Genomic DNA, 5,867 nt, shown 5'->3' with positions numbered 1-5,867 from the left:
TTTTTTTTTTTTTAAAGATTTTATTTATTTAACAGAGAGAGACATAGCGAGAGCAGGAACACAAGCAGGGGGAGTGGGAGAGGGAGAAGCAGGCTTCCCGCAGAGCGGGAAGCCCGATGTGGGACTCGATCCCAGGACCCTGGGATCATGACCTGAGCCGAAGGCAGACGCTTAACGACTGAGCCACCCAGGCGCCCCAGGTTTGGATTATTTTATGCATTATTTTAGTGAACATTCTCATAGTGAAAAATTGAGCCTATTTTAATTATTTTGTTAAATTTCCCAAGAGTAGAATTGTTGGGTCAAAGGCTATGTGTATTTTTAGAGCTTTTGATGTTGTTAAGTGGCCATCTAGAAATGTTAAGCCAATTATTACTCCCACTAGCAGTTTATCCAAGTGCCTGCCTACTGAAGGAACATTAAACAATTATTCAGTAATCTTAAGATTTGTTGAATGAGTTATAAGCAATGCATTTTAATTTTATTTGTGCTCTTCTAGATTTTTCACATTTTTTATAAGAAAGCTTATACATGACTATACTCTGATCAACAATACAGCGAGGATCACATTAAATTAGAAAATAAAAAGGGAATTTTGACAGTATGAGGAATTCTTACAGCCATGCAGACTACTTTTCAGCATGAGTGGCGAAGGTGTTCTGAGGCCAGTTCACCAGAGAACTGCCTTCCTGACCTGGTGGCTCTCTGGATAAATTTTTAGGTATACCCTCTATTCTCTGAAATCCTATTTCTTTGTTAGCCAACACTTAGGAACCATGTAGATTTAGAAAAATGTGGATTCCTTATCATGTGAACTCAAGAAGACTGTATGTTTGAACAACGAGGGATTCTTGGTATGAATTGTGGTTGTTGCTTTGGAGGGAACAGCAAAGGGAAGTGTGTGATTTGATTTGGATTTTGAAGGGTCTGGGAAGGATTTTCTGAGGAATTGGTAATTTAAACAGAGATCTGAAATGTGAATAGGGAATTCTCCATATGTTACATCCTTCCAGGTGGAGAGGACAGCCTCCAGCCTTCATTCAACAATGCCTGCCATTTTGAAGGCCACACCAGTCTGTGACTCGACCCTCCCCTTACCTTTTTGCCTTCATCTAGCAACTTCTTGACTATTCCTAATGTTCCTCAAGAACGTTGGCTCCTGTTTTGCTTCTTTTCTTTCCACTGTGTCTTCTAACATTGTTTTTGAGTTGTTGGCTCTGCAGGCCTCTGAACCTCACCCTCCCTTCACGGAATCTTTTCTGGGAGTTTTACTTCCAGTTACTTCAGCTCTCCTGAGGCTTGCCCTCTCCCATATGACACTTGTGGAATCTCTGCACACATCCTGTCCTTCCCTAGGTCTCATTCGTTCTCTACTGGTTCTTGTTCTCTTCAGGCACTTTGGTATTCTCTGGCTTCCTCTTCCCTCCCTCACTCTTTGTACCCGCTGTGGGTACCACAGGGAGTCATGTGACTGTCCTCTTACATTTTGATTTCCTCACTGAACTGTCTGGGTGACTTACCAGCCTTCTTCAGTGGCACAGTCCTGTTTTTTAATTTTTCCGCGTTTTTTTGTCCCATTACACTGGCTGGAGAGAAACCAGGTATCAAAGTTACTTTCTCCATCACCCATTTACAAGTTCTGGGCTCCGCCAGACCTTTGACTTTTTTTTTTCTTCCCCTTATTAAGTGAGTCCTTTCACTCCTCTTTCCTCCAGTGTCCTCCACCTCTCCTCTCCACCATGACTTCCACATCTTAGTTCATTAAGAAAACAAGTCGTCAGATAGATGCTCCCTCAACTTCCTGCCCTTCTCCCTCATCGAGCATTGAGAAACAGTGGCTATCTGTATACATCTCTGCCCACTCTCTTCCACAGAGGGTATGAGGCAACCCTGCAGATAGTCTGTGTGGAACTGTTTTCACACATCCTCAAAGTTTTCCTGCCAGGGCTACGGGAGAACCGCTTCCTGCTCCCTGTGGCATCATTAGGACTTCTTCCTTTTTTTTTTAAAGATTTTATTTATTTATTTGACAGAGACACAGCGAGAGAGGGAACACAAGCGGGGGGAGTGGGAGAGGGAGAAGCAGGCTTCCCGCAGAGCAGGGAGCCCGATGCGGGGCTCGATCCCAGGACCCTGGGATCATGACCTGAGCTGAAGGCAGATGCTTAACCATCTGAGCCACCGAGGCGCCCCTATTTTCACTTTTGTATTACATGTTTATATACCCGTAAACACACATTCAGTATTGACTGCATGATTTAAAACCTTAAGTAAGAGATCTCTTGTGGTCTGTGTTCTGTAGCCTGCTTGCTCATTCAGGAATGTTCTCAAGGCATGTTGACCCAAGTGGCTAGATAGAGTTCATTCATTTTAAGTGCTCTCTTTTAATTCTGTTTAAGCATCAGAACTTATATATTCTGTTGATGTGTTGGTTGTGTTCTGGTAAAAACAGGGTCAAGATGCTGAGAAGTGGCATTGCTGGGTCATAGTGCACACACATCTACAACCTACTACATGCCACCAAATTGTTTTGCCAAGTGTTTGAACCAATTTACATCTCTGGCAACAGGGTGGGAAAATTACTGTTTATCCACAGTCCTGCCAACAGTTGGTATTATTAAGCTCTTTCATACTGGCTTTATCTGATGGGTGTGGAATGACCTCTCATTAACAGGGAGATGCCACAGTTGGTTTACCCATTCACTAGCTAAAGGTGAATGATTGCAGGTTTTGGCTGATATAAATAAAGCCACCATACACATTTATGTGCAGGTGTTTGATTGAACATAAGTTTTCATTCCTCTGGGTAGATAGCTAGAAGTACTGTTGCTGGGTCATAGGGTAAGTTTATCTTTTAACTTCTTATAAAGTTAAAAGGATCTGGGCACAATCACTTTGGAAAAACATTTCATATAAAATGGCCAAAATGTTTTTCCAAAGTGTTTGTGCCATTTTACATACTGACCAGGGGTGTATGATAGTTCCCGTTGCTCTGTGTTCTTATCAGCACTTGGTGTGTCATCTTAGCAGTTTTAATTTTTGTTTTAGCCATTCTAATAAGTATGTCATATATTTTTTAACACAAAGAATTAAATTTTAAAAACTGGATATTTTATGGGGCGCCTGGGTGGCTCAGTCGTTAAGCGGCTGCCTTCAGCTCAGGTCATGATGCCAGGGTCCTGGGATCGAGCCCCGCATCGGGCTCCCTGCTCTGCGGGAAGCCTGCTTCTTCCTCTCCCTCTGCCTGCCGCTCTGCCTACTTGTGCTCTCTCTCTGTCAAATAAATAAATAAAATCTTTAAAAACAAAACAAAAAAAACCCTGGATATTTTAAAAGGACTTGACGTAATAGATTTTTGCTCTCCATGGTCTTGAATTATTTTTTTTCTCCTTTAATTCAGAACCAGAGCATTGTGTTAGAATAACCAAATAGTGATAAAAGGTGGTATAGTACAGTGCAACATTTGCAGGCTGCTGCTAGAAAATTTGGTAAAGGTGTTTTTCTTGTTGCTGTCAGCAAAGCTCTTTAAGTTATGGAGTCTTTGATTTACTGATTGGACTTTTTCTTTTTTTTTTTGGTTTTATTTCTGGAAAATACGTATTAAAACTTTACAGTGAAGAGTATGCAGTCCCCATTTTAATGACCTCTTCCACTTACTTGTGATTTTCCCCCCCTCCAGGCCTTGAACAAGATTTAATTTGAGAGTGCTTGTTCCATTTCGAGAAACAGAAGGTGCCGAAGCCGCAGATGTAGGCCAGCAGCCTTACTTACGGAGCAAGACGTTTGAGGCCCACTAGTTAATGACTCCAGCACTTGTACCCCCGTGCATGTGGACCGGGCTTCCGGGCTCCCCGGGAAGGGCTCCTTCCCCTGATCCTGGTGTGGACCGGGCTTCCGGGCTCCCCGGGAAGGGCTCCTTCCCCTGATCCTGGTGTGGACCGGGCTTCCGGGCTCCCCGGGAAGGGCTCCTTCCCCTGATCCTGGTGTTTGCTGCGTGGTGCTGACCAGGCTGGGCTGTAAGGGGAATCTTGGGTTTGGAGGATACAGTCTTCACAATGGATTTGCTTTGAGAGTTGGATAAACTTGATTTTACTTTCAGTGCGAGAGTTCTGGCATGTGCTGTCAGCACACATTCTGAGCTGTGCTTTGAGACCATGAACAAGTGGCCAGCCTTTAAATGTCAGAGAAGCGAATTTAAGGTGAACAGTGAATTAATTCGCTCATCTCACCCAGATGTTTACTCTTTACCATGATGCTTCCCTTTGAAGGAAAAATAGCACTCATCAACATTCATCCAGGTTTGAAGTACGTACTGTTCCGTTTCCTTTTGAGAATGTAGTCATTGGGCTTATTCCAAAATGCGTTGTCTTGCCAGATTGTGTCTCTACATGTTTTGTTTTGTTTGTTTTAAAGAGTATAGTTCAGGCAGTTCTAATATAGAAGAAAATGGAAATAGTAGCTTTTTTCTCTTATGTAATCTGGCTCCTTTTTTCTTACTTTGTTCACCATTGTTAGCATACTGATTTATTAATATGGCTCAAGATGGTTCTTGGAGCCAGTGGGGAGGAGAGGGCGTACTTCCGCTCACATCCCATGGGCCAAAACTTAGTTATGTGGCCATGTCTAGCTGCAGGGGAGGCTGGGAAACGTTGCCTGAATTTTGTTGGTTGTGTGCCCAGCCTAAAATCAAGGGTTTTAATTTTTTAAATTTTTTGTTTATTTGTTTTTTTTAAAGATTTTGTCAGAGAGAGAGAGAGAGCGCGCACATGCACAAGCGCGGGGAGTGGCAGGCAGAGGGAGACAGGCTTCCCGCCGAGCAGGGAGCCCGACATGGGACTCAATCCCAGGACCCTGGGATCATGACCTGAGCCAAAGGCAGACGCTTAACCGACTGAGCCACCCAGGCATCCCAGTCAAGTGTTTTTATAGTAACAATTAATTGAGTGACAAAGGACTCTTGGAGAAACCTGCTGGTTTCTGACACTTCTGATGAAATAGAGAAGTTGCCACACAAATCAGGACAATGCATAGTTGGAAATAAGTTATATATGAAATGTATTTTAATTCTGTTTACTTTTCTATGTTTGAAATTGTCTAAAATAGTTTTTTAAACAGTTTTGTATTTTCCAATTTACTTTACTCAGTGCTAGTTAAATGTTATAACACTAGGGGGTGCTGTTAGTCAATGAATTTGCTGTTTGTGTTTCTAGACCTATTCCTCCCCCCAGCCCTCCGCCTTGGCTTATTACAGAATCAGAGCAGTTTTTGTCCAGCTGATAATTCTAAACCTCCTTTGTTGTTTTACTCAGTTTTTCAACATTTTTCAGCATTGAAATGTCTATATATAACATTTTTTTGGAAAGACAGAAATAATCACCACATATAAGGGTATTTCTCAAAACAGTTTAGATTTTGTCCTTAAAAGGAAAGCATAAACTAGAGATTGCATTAGTCAAATTACATTATTTTTAAATGCGTAATTATTTCTGAAGAGTTACTTTTTTTTTTTTTTTTTAGTATTTGCCTTTTAGTTGTTTTGCATCATTTTTTGGTCCTAAATTTACTAACCTTATAGGTATTAAGATTTGAGCTGCTTCTAATTTGTCCCTTAATACAATGGGAGGGGCTTAAACTTAAAATCAGATGAACGGGGGCGCCTGGGTGGCTCAGTCATTAAGTGTCTGCCTTCCGCTCAGGTCATGATCTCAGGGTCCTGGGATCAAGCCCTGCATTGGGCTCCCTGCTCTGCGGGAAGCCTGCTTCTCCCTCTCACACTCCCCCTGTTTATGTCCCACTCCCCCTGTTTGTGTTCCCTCTCTCGCTGTGTCTCTCTCTGTCAAATAAATAAATAAAATCTTTAAAAAAAA

General features: G+C 42.2%; 1 long non-coding RNA gene across 1 annotated transcript in view; it reads left to right on the top strand.

Moving 5' to 3' along the window:
• The first annotated feature begins 3,306 nt into the window (after positions 1-3,306).
• LOC115941640 (uncharacterized) overlaps positions 3,307-5,867 on the top strand; it is an 11,108-nt gene continuing 8,547 nt past the window's right edge. Inside the window, exon 1 of the long non-coding RNA XR_014141630.1 lies at positions 3,307-4,305. This is a non-coding gene — a long non-coding RNA (uncharacterized LOC115941640). The remainder of the gene's footprint in view (positions 4,306-5,867) is intronic.

The sequence above is a fragment of the Leptonychotes weddellii genome, unplaced genomic scaffold, assembly GCF_054177405.1.
Source record: "Leptonychotes weddellii isolate Sample4059 unplaced genomic scaffold, ASM5417740v2 HiC_scaffold_1178, whole genome shotgun sequence".
Lineage (NCBI taxonomy): Eukaryota > Metazoa > Chordata > Mammalia > Carnivora > Phocidae > Leptonychotes > Leptonychotes weddellii.
The sequence above is the reverse complement of the archived record's forward strand: the minus strand, read 5'-3'. Positions and strand labels throughout refer to the sequence as shown.